The sequence below is a fragment of the Tenrec ecaudatus genome, chromosome 6 (genome assembly GCF_050624435.1).
Source record: "Tenrec ecaudatus isolate mTenEca1 chromosome 6, mTenEca1.hap1, whole genome shotgun sequence".
Classification (NCBI taxonomy): Eukaryota; Metazoa; Chordata; class Mammalia; order Afrosoricida; family Tenrecidae; genus Tenrec; species Tenrec ecaudatus.
Window position 1 is genome coordinate 10,558,888 of NC_134535.1, and position 11,014 is coordinate 10,569,901.

Consider the following 11,014-nt stretch of genomic DNA (forward strand, 5'->3'; position numbering starts at 1 on the left):
CTAGAGATAAAAGGAGGGAGAAGCGAAAAGGACCTCACTACCAACGTAGAAGAAGAGCTGAGGAGCAGCTTCTTTGGGCCCAAGGTCTAGTCACTAAGAATCTCTTTGATCCAGGGGAAGATGAATGCCAAGACATGGAGATCTCGAAGGAACACTGGACCCACAAATGTTGAAAGGAAGCAATGACCTGCCTCCAGAATTGACAGAGAAAGCTTCCCCTGCTAGAGCCAGTGCTCTGAGTCAGACTTCTGGCGTCCTGAATACGTTTGTTTGCTAAAACCATTCATTTGTGGTATTTATATTATAACAGCACTAGATAACTATGACACCTTTCTGAATAAAATTAACAGTAGCCTTTTCCAGGGACATGTAACGTTTTCCTCTGTGTAAGTGCTAAACCCTCTACTTCCCTCAGCTTAGGAGTTTTTCTCTGCCACCAGCACTTTCCTTTGTATTGCTAACTGGGATGCTCAGGAACTCACCACAAAGAACTAAGGGAATTTATTCCATCACTCACAAACCATATTTCACTTTCCAGCCAAGTCTTAAAGAAGGCCTGTAAGCACAGGGAATCCAGGGTGGATGATACCTTCAGGACCAGGGGTGTGAGGGGCGATACTGGGAGGGTAGAGGGTGAGTGGGTTGGAAAGGGGGAACCGATTACAAGGATCTACACGTGACCTCCTCCCTAGGGGATGGACAACAGAGAAGGGGGTGAAGGGAGACACGGGATATGGCAAGATATGACAAAATAATAATCTATTATTATCAAGGGCTCATGAGGGAAGGGGGCGCGGGGAGGGAGGGAAAAAAAAGAGGACCTGATGCAAAGGGAGAGCAAATGCTTTGAAAATGAATAGGGCAAAGAATGTACAGATGTGCTTTATACAATTGATGTATGTATATGTATGGATTGTGATAAGAGTTGTGTGAGCCTCTAATAAAATGTTCCCCAAAAAGGAGGAAAAAAAGAAAGGCCTGTAAGGACAATGTCAAAAGTGTCATTTGTCTTTACATACCTCCACAGGGAAGGAGTTATCTTTGACAAAAGTGTTTACATATTGGTAGCTTCTCTACATACATATATAACCACAATAATCCATTCAAGCAAATGCCTTCAGTAGTAAGTCAAACCTTGGGAGTGGCTTAGCACATGAAAATTCACCACATGACATCTACAATTAGACTTAAACATACAAATGGAATTTTTTTAATCAGGTTTTTCCAAGAGTTAACTGGTTCTTAAATTGATTACGCCTTCTTGAAGTATTTACAGATGAAATACTATAATGTCTGGGACTTGTTTTAAAACATTGAGGGAAGGGAGGGAGTGGGAAAAAGTGAAGAGCTAATACCAAGGGCTTAAGTAGAAAGCAAATGCTTTGAGAATGATGGCAACAAATGTACAAATGTGCTTGACACAATGGATATATGTATGAATTGTGATAAGAGTTGTACAAGCCCCCAATAAAACGATTTAAAAAAGAAAAAAAAATTGAGGGGCAGGAGGAAGATTAAACAAGATTAGCCATGTGTTGATAATTAAAATTATCAATAACTATTCAATTACTGAAACTGGATGACAAGTCCATGGTGGTGGTTCATTATTTTACTAATTTTACATGTGTTCGAAATTATCCATAATTTAAAAAATTATTACATCATGATTTGGGGAACTTGAAAAACAGCTAAGGAACAACAAAGTTAATCATGTGACCACTGAGCGCCATAATCTACTAGAGTAAAAACTTAAGCTTCTTGAACTATTTTTCAATTCTAAAACAGGCCTCATTAAACAAATATTTATTGAGTGCCTACCATGTGCCAGGCACCATGGGTACTAATGCAATGATAAACTATACTGTTTCTCTTTAGGGAGCTGAGTGGGGGATAAGATATCAGGGTATCATAGAATAAGCCAGTTGACTTGAAGGTGCATTTGGCTCCTAGCAACTCATATGCCTCACAGTAGAACCACAGGGTTTCAGTGGCTGATCTTCAGAAGTAGATTGCCAGGTCTGTCGTCTTCCACGACACCTCTGGGTGAACCTGAACTTCCAATCTTTTGGTTAGCTGCCAAGAGCATGAACCATTTATATCACCCAAGGACTCCTGATGAAAAAATTTAAAACTCACAACCATCAAGTAGATTTCAACTCATAGTGACCCTATAGTACAACACAGAACTGTTCGTTGAGTTTCCAAAACTGTCTCTCTCTTTTTTTAATTTTTTTTTTTTACCATAACTGTTTACAGGATTAGAAAGCCCCATCTTTCATCAGAAGACTGGCCGGTGGTTTCAAACTGCAGACCCTGCAGTTAGTACCCCAAGGTATAATAACTTTGCCATTATAACTCCTCAAATAAACAATGAAACCAAAACTAACTCACTGCCATCGACTCAGTGCTGCCTCATTGTGATCTGCTGTGGGTTTCTGAGACTGTAACTGTTTATGGGACTAGAAAATGCAGTCTTTCACCTTCAGAGATGCTGTACCACCTGAGCTCCCGTACAAACAAAAGGAGTACCTAATCCAACTCAGGCCAATCAGGTAAAGTTTCTCAGAGGAAGTAGCATCTAAGTTAAATTCGGAAAGCACTAACCCAAATACACTTATCATTTCTTTTTGGCCCACCATGATTTTTATCATTTTATAAATTATTCCTTATAAAGTATCTATTTCAACATAAAGCAAAAATTGGAAAACTCATTCATTCAACAAGTATTTATTAAATGGTGGTCATAAACAGGAATCAACTCTATGACAACTAACAACTACAAATATTTCAGAAAGTGCATGAAAAAGAAGGTAAATCATGGCTCTGCCCTCATGGGGCTTACCACCAAATCACACCCATTGCTTTCCAGTCTACAAACATAACAACCCTGTAGGTCAGGGTGGTACTGCACCACAGGATTTCCTAGATTGTCACTGTTATGAAGGCAGATTGCCACATCTTTCTCCCCAGGAGCATCTAGTGGGTTTGAACAGTCAACATTTGGGTTAGCAGTTAAGCACTGTGCCACCAGGGCTCCTTTTGTAGGGTTATCCAAACTGAAAATCCAACCCAAAATTAGAGAGTTAATTCCAAATCACAGTGAGCTTATGTATGGCTTCTGAGACTGTAAACCTTTTGGGGGAACAGATAACCTCATCTTTCTCTCAGAAAGGCTGATGTGTATAAACCTCCTACCTTGTGATTAGCAATCCAACACTTAATGGACTGCCCCAACAGGGTTCCTACTTCGGATATTGTAGACAAAAACAAATAAGTCATTGAGCAGATAGACTAACTACAAACATTTCCAAGCTTTGAAGGAAACAAAGAAAGGACTTTATGGGTGGAAAGATGGTGATCGGCAAAGTTAGAAATGGAAGATCAATGGGCAAAAGTATAATCCACTAGATGAGGAAAGGGGTGCGGAGGAGGTGGCAGGATCAGCAAAGGTCTGTAGAGTCACAAGAATAAACTTGGGCTTTATTCTCAATATAATGGGAAACCATCGAAGGTGAGAGTTTTAAGCAAATAAACAATGTGGTAAAGTTCAAGTTTTTAAGTCAGCACATTCTTGCTACTCTGGAGAGAATTTGAGATAAGAGAGAAAAATCATTTTTACAAAGAAGAATTTTATGTGCATGAAACCAAAACATGAAATTGATTTGGCCAGTGAAAATCATCTCTGCGTTCTATTTAAAGCGAAAGCAAAACCCAAACCCCCTGCCATCGAGTGGATTCCAACCCAGAGTGACCCTATGAGGATGTTCTACTCCAAAAGACTTTTAAACTGAAGACTTCAGTGGTTTTGCCCAGTTTTCTTTTTAAGCCATTGAATCCTGACCTTTGAGGAGGGCTCTGCAAAGCTGAAACAAGCCCAGGTGCCTCAGGTTATGCATTCTTCTCATTCTCCACTTGCCAAAGCCAGATTCATTTTCATTTACAGATCTTATTCCACAAGCAGCTTCTTGACTGAAAGAAAAGGAGTGGGGGACTTCCTAGTGTGTTTCAGGCAAAAATACACTTACTGAACATCTGATAAGGAATCTGATTGCATAACACTTCTTCCCTTTGCCAACTCTGCTGCAGGTGGGACTCCACATTGAAAGGCATTCTACTTTCCCTATCCAAATTCCCCAGATCTCAGAAACCTGCCCAGAGCAAACCTATTTAATTCTGTCTAAAAAAACATTTCCTCATTCCAAAGTGAGTGAGAATAAATTTCTAATAGCATCTACAATTGATACAAACAAAAAATTAAGTCCATCCCTGGGGCATGTGGCTAAACAAACTTAATATAAACACTAACCAACTAAATTATGCTCAAGGAGATTTTACTTGAGAAAAACATTTAAGGAGAAATGGGAAATAGTGATTATCTGAAAAATACATACACTTCATGTACATAGCTTTGATAATATCCTTACAGAATCTCCCCGTTTACTAAAGAGGACAAACTGAGGTCCAAAGCAATTTCCACCAGTTCAAAGTCATGGGAAAACTAAGTGGCTTCCATTGCCTATATGCTTCCATTAAGCAAAAGATTAAACAAAGATCTAAGTTACAGAAATTCCTCCACAAGACCAAAGAACTAACTAACAAAAAACAATAGCTTTTTTCAGCTGGCGGGCTAATTATCAATCACAAGATTTTTTTCAAAAGGGAGAAAGGGTTTAGCATTCCTCTTGGGAAACAGAGACACAAAGACACGGCCCCCACCCCACCCCTGGAAAGCAACTCTTGAGAGAGAAGTAAAATCTAACAGGGTGAAGTTATTCAGAACTGAAGGAGCTTCTGCTTAAAGGCAAGATGGACTTTGTTGGGGCTCACAACAGTGGCTCCCCTAACAAAATTTGTAGGGAGTCATGTTCAAAGACCATTCCCAAGTCCAGGAGTAACTATGATTTAGAATGTAGACACTGAACAATATGGACATGCAGAAGCAGTCTTTATATATAAATAAAATCGAGTAAGATAGCATACATGAAAAGCACCTAACAATGTTTAACATAAAAACAGTTGTTCAAGAAAAATGAGTTCCTTCCACTTTGCCCTAAATTATTTGCACAAAAACAGACAAGTGTGTTGGGTGGAGGCACAGCACCTTACATAGTTGGGCCAATTGATGAAATGCTCTTCTCCCAAACCCATCTGATTTGAGTATGTACACCTGGTCCCACATTGTGTTAAGAACAAGCACCAAAAAAAAAAATAGAACAAGGACAAAACCAGCCACACCTCAGAAGTCTCGAGCCTGAGGCTTAGAAAGGTATCTTTTAAAGCAAGTCTTGCCAAGAGCTTAACATAATTCAGTAATACCACAGAAATTACATCATTACAATCAGCACCCCTCCATTTCCTTGTTACTGAGTGGTCACTGCCCGCCCAGCACTAGTACAAGTTATTCAGCTATCAAAATAGTTCAACAACTAAAATGAAATGATCGTTTCTTTTTAAAGTTATTCGTATAAATTCTATTATTTAGATGTTTTCAAGACTTAAGACTCTGGGATTAACGATCTCTACTGTAATTAAAACTGAAATATGTGAAATGGTAATGATTGCAGGAGTGAGTGTGGTGATGAAAATCACCAAGGACTGTATGAAAATCATAGCAGGGTTTGGCCTGCTCTTATTTTACAAAGGAAGAAACTCAGACGCAAAGAGGCTAAGCAAATTGCTCAGTATTAAGCATTAGTTTATGAGTGACAATTTATTAGGAACTTTAAAACCCCAAGCCCGCCAATGGACAGCTGGTGAATACACTCTAATAGCTGCCACTTGGTGGACAATTACTCTGTGACAACACTGTATTAAGGTTATCTCTATGCATGATCTCATTTAATGCTCTCCACAACCTTATGAGGAAGGCATTATCAAAAACACCTTGAGGAAACCAAAACTTAAAAGAGGTAAGATCATTCCACATAGCAAGTAGACAAATCCAGGACTCAAACCTAGATGTCAAAGTCTTAGTCTATGCCTGCCTTATACTAAGCAAGTACATGTCAAGTACTACCTGAGCCCTAGGGATACTAGTGATGAAGAGGGACAGGGTCCCTAAGCTCATAGAATTTATAATAACAAGTGCACAAAAGATAAGTACTTCTCATTACTTAGGAGACACTGAGCTCCCGTGAAGAGTGACAGAAATATCTTTAAACAGATCCTAGTGGTTGGCTGCACATATGAATGTATTTAATGTCACTGGATTATATGTATAAAAAATGCCGAAATGACAGGTGTTTTGTTATACATATGTTGTGTGCCTCTAAGTCCATTCCAATTAGTGACCTATAGGATAGAGTAAAACACAGGTCTCTAAGAATGTAAACTTCCAGGGTTTCCTGGGCTGTAAACTTATGGGAGCAGCTCCCCTGATCGTTCCTGCCACAGAGCCAGTGGGCTCAAATTGCCAACTTTTTTATTATCAGCAGACTATCTACCACTGCACCAACAGGACTCTTTTTCTTACACACACTTAGCATAATTTGAAACAAAAATCCGTATATATACGGGGGAAAGGGTTGTAATGCAATAACTGGGGCAACAACATGTGACCAAATGTAGAACACTAAGAAACAGTAGTAGCAGTATACTCAAAAAGTAGGTTAAGACCATAAAGATTCTGCAGATATCTTTGAAAGAAAGTAAGAGCCAGGGCTGACAGGACAGTGCGAGGTGAGCACCGTGTCTCTCCTGTCCCATTTTGAAAACAGTCCATAAAGGGAAAGAGGACTTTCCAATTATGCCTCCAGCTTTAGGATGGAACTCTGAAATATTACGGCACGCATTTTCTAAATGTCCACGATGATATCAAATTACAAAGTGTAGCCCTCCTTTCCAGCAGCAATTTAAAGGGCTGGTACTTTTCCTACATCATCGCTCTCGCGCGCGCGCGCTCGCGCTCTCTCTCTCTCTCTCTCTCTCTCTCTCTCTCTCGCACGCGTGCTCGCTCTCTCTCTCTCTCTCTCACACACACACATTCATGATGAGATCATGATCATGAACTGGGTAAACATTTCTGAAAGTAAAATTCAGTCTTTGATAATGAAAATAATGGAACAAAATGCTCCTCATTCAAATATAGCACATATATGAAAGCTTAGTATATTTTGATAAGGGTCTTCGTGGCATAGTGGGCTTTAAGTTAGCTGTTAACAGAAAGGTCAGCAGTTCAAAACCAGCAGCTGCTCCGTGGGACAAAGATGAGGTTTTTTGGGTCCCACAAAGATTTAAAGCCTTGGCTGGAAGGTAAACAAGGGGCCATCTAGCTCAGAAGCAACAAAGCCCACATGGAAGAAGCACACCACCCTGTGCGATCACGAGGTGTTGAAGGGATCAGGTATCAGGCATCAAAGAACAAAAAAATCATATCATTGTGAATGAGGGAGGAAGTGAAGAGTGGAGACCCAAAGCCCATCTGTAGGTAATTGGACATTTCCTTATGGAAGGGGATGACATGGGGGGGAGGAGACGAGCCAGTCAGGGTCAGAGTAGCATCGATGAAACATACAACTTGCCTCTAGTTGCTAAATGCTTCCTCCCGACCCCCAACCCTACTATCATGCTCCTAATTCTACCTTGCAAATCTGGCTAGACCAGAGGATGTACACTGGTACAGATAAGAACTGGAAACACAGGGAATCCAGAGCAGATGATCCCTTTGAGATCAGTGGTGAGAATGGCGATACTGGGAGGGTTGAGTGAGGGTGGGGTGAAAAAGGAAGAACCGATTACAAGGATCTACATATAACCTCCTCCTTGGGGAACTGACAACAGAAAAGTGGGTGAAGGGAGACGTCGGACAGTGCAAGATATGACAAAATAATAATTTATAAATTATCAAGTGTTCATGAGAGGGGGTGGAGCGGGGAGGGAGGGGAAAATGAAGAGATGATGCCAGGGGCTTAAGTGGAGAGCAAATGTTTTGAGAATAATGAGGGCAATGAATGTACAAATGTGCTTGACACAACTGATATATGTATAGATTGTGATAAGAGTTGTATGAGCCCCTAATACAATGATTTTAAAAAAAAATTTACCGCCTTGGAAATCCACAAAGGGAGTTCCAGTCTGTACTATTTGATTGAAACTGAATTTAGAAAAAAAATAAAAATAAATTTTAAAAATTTTTTAAAAAGAAATTGAATTTAGAGTATATTCTAATTTATAGTTAAGATTGTGTCCTTAGAATGATATTAATTACAACTTAGACATAAGTAAAAACCCTTCTTATCAAGAAATCTGTCAATGAGGATAAACAACTTTCCAAATTAATATAAACTATCAACATTATGTTGCTGTTAGATGCTGGGGAGTTGGTTCCAACTTGTAGAGACTGCCTATCACAGACCAAAATATTGCCCCATCTTGCACTATCCTCTCAATCATTGCTATGTGTAAGTCCATTGTTGCAGCCACTGCATCAATACATCTGGTTGAGGCACTTCCTCTTTTTCACTGACTCTCTAACTTTGCAAAGCATGATATCCTCTCCAAGGAAGGGTGCCCCCTAATAACATGTCCAAAGTACATGAAATAAAGTTTCACAATTTTCCCTTCTAAGAAACATTCTGGCTACACTTCCAAGACAGAATTGTTTGTTCTTCTGGTATTCCATGGTATTAGTAGGCTTCAAAAAGTTCAGGGAAAATGGAATTGAAAGATAGTGAAAATTTCCCACAAACTTTTTGACGCACCTTCATTCTTCACCAATACCACCATTCAAGGGCATTAACTCTTATTCAGACTGTCTTATTCACCGTCAAGTTTTCCCATGCATATGACAAGACAAAATACCATGCTTGGGTCAGTACACCGTAGTCCTCAAAATGACATTTGCCCTTTAACATTTTAAAGAGGTCTTTTGTAGCATTATTTGCCCACCGTGATAGGTTGTTTGATTTATCAACTGCTGCTTCCATAGATAATGATTGTGGAACCAATTAAGATTAAATCTTTAATAATCTTATTTCTGATATTCCTTATTGCTCCAGTTATGATGTTTTCATTTTTTGTAGTCTTTGATCTTCATCAAAAAATGCTTTAAGTCCTCTTTGTTGTCACCAAATGTGGTAGTTACATAATCTGGTGTCAACTTAATAAATAGGTTATAGGGGTGGAGACTAGCCTGTTAATCAGGTCGTAGTTTGATGACCTCATCTGGAGGCACTAAGGAGATAAATAACTCACTGGAGACCAGATATGCTCACTCCCTGTGAGACATTCCTATTGACAAGCCATAAGAAGCTACACTGATAGAGCCAGAGCCCTGGAGCTGGAAGAGCCATGTGGAGACCCATGCCAGCACTAAGATGGTTCCATTGTCACTGGATCCACAAGACTTTTCACCCACTGGCCTATGATCTTCCTGCACTTGGTATCATTGCATGTGTTGCATGAGTCTAAAGAAGAATTTATGGACTAGTATCGGGCATATGGGCGAATATCGGACTTAAGGCCTTGATCTGGGCTTGGCTGGGATGTTTTCTTAATATAAAATTGCTCTTTGATATAAAGCTCTCTATTATTCACATAGGAGTCTCCCTGGATGTTTCTCTACGCTACCTGGACTAACACATCAAACAAGGTTGTATCACCTGCATGTTACAAATTGCTCATGAGTCTTTCACCAATCTTCATGCCTTGTTCTTCTTCTTTTTCCAGTTTCTCATGTATTTGCGGTTTAGACTGAATATGTATGATCAAAGGATATAACCATGAGGCTCACATATCCTGATTTTAAACCAAAAATCAGCATTATGCACAAACACAACTCTAATGTCCACTTTTTTCCTTGTTCCCATATTCCTGCTTATCTTAGTTCCTCTGCAGTTCCAACACAGAGACAAACTCTGATTACTGTATTGGTGGTAAAGGCAGTTCATTAAACTCTCTTACAGGACTCAGATTGCTGCGGTAGGAACTGCCTCCTCTTAAGTTTCTGGGCTATTATCAGATAGAAGTAGCTCTTAATCTCCCTGGCTCTTTTTCAGGGGGATATGCCAAGAAAAGGTGGGGCTGAGAAGACACTGGTCCAGCTATCTAAAGTTCTGTAGTTTTTATCCCTTATGGACTCTGTACTACAGATTATTCAGTTTTACACTAAGGTGTACCATCCACTTTTTTTTTTAGTTTACTAACCCTGCTTGTTACAGATTTTATATTTGATATGTACAAGGAGGAAAGTACCAACTCAGTGCAGCTACTACACCTCAATGAACTATACTACTACTGGGTAAAAAGTGCAAAGAAACAAGAAAAATATATGCAGATATTATAGGTAAAGAGTCTGCAAACAAGTCTGAGGCTGGATGATTCACTGGTTATTAATCAAGAGGAGTTGTTTTCTAAAGGAGGCTGAGGCTTAACTTAAAAATGGGCTGGACTAAGCTTGGGGAATAGAAGGAAGAAAGTTGTTCCAAGAGTTCAGGGCGGCCTTATTCTGCTTGATGACTTAACAAAAGTTGACATTGGGAGAGGGGGGAGCTGATACGAAGGGCTCAATAGAAGTAATTGTTAGCCCCTAATAAAATATTTTTTTAAAAGAGAAAGTAATTGTCTAGAAAAGAATTATGGCAACATATGTACACATATGCCTGATACAACTGATGTATGGATTGTAATAAGAATTGTAAGAGTCCTCAATAAAATGATAAAAAAAAGTTGACATTAGCCATAACCAAGTAGGATAGGGAAAGCATACTGCTACAGACTAACAAGACCAAGAAGCAGTTTTAGCAATCAAATTAAGTCAGTTCACTCCTCTCTCATAGACTTCATTTGCAAAGAAAGAAAAGGAACCTACCATTTCTACTATAAGACAGAAGTAGCTTCATCCCACCTGAAAAATTATTATGTACATAATCTGTTACTAAATCTAGTCTTTTTCCACAGATCCCAGAGTAACTGAAGCAAACCCTAAAGAAGGAAGTACTTACCCAGGAATTGTTTTTAAAAAAGAAATCCTAAATTTCTCATATGCGTACACAGTCCATTTATTTACATTTGCATA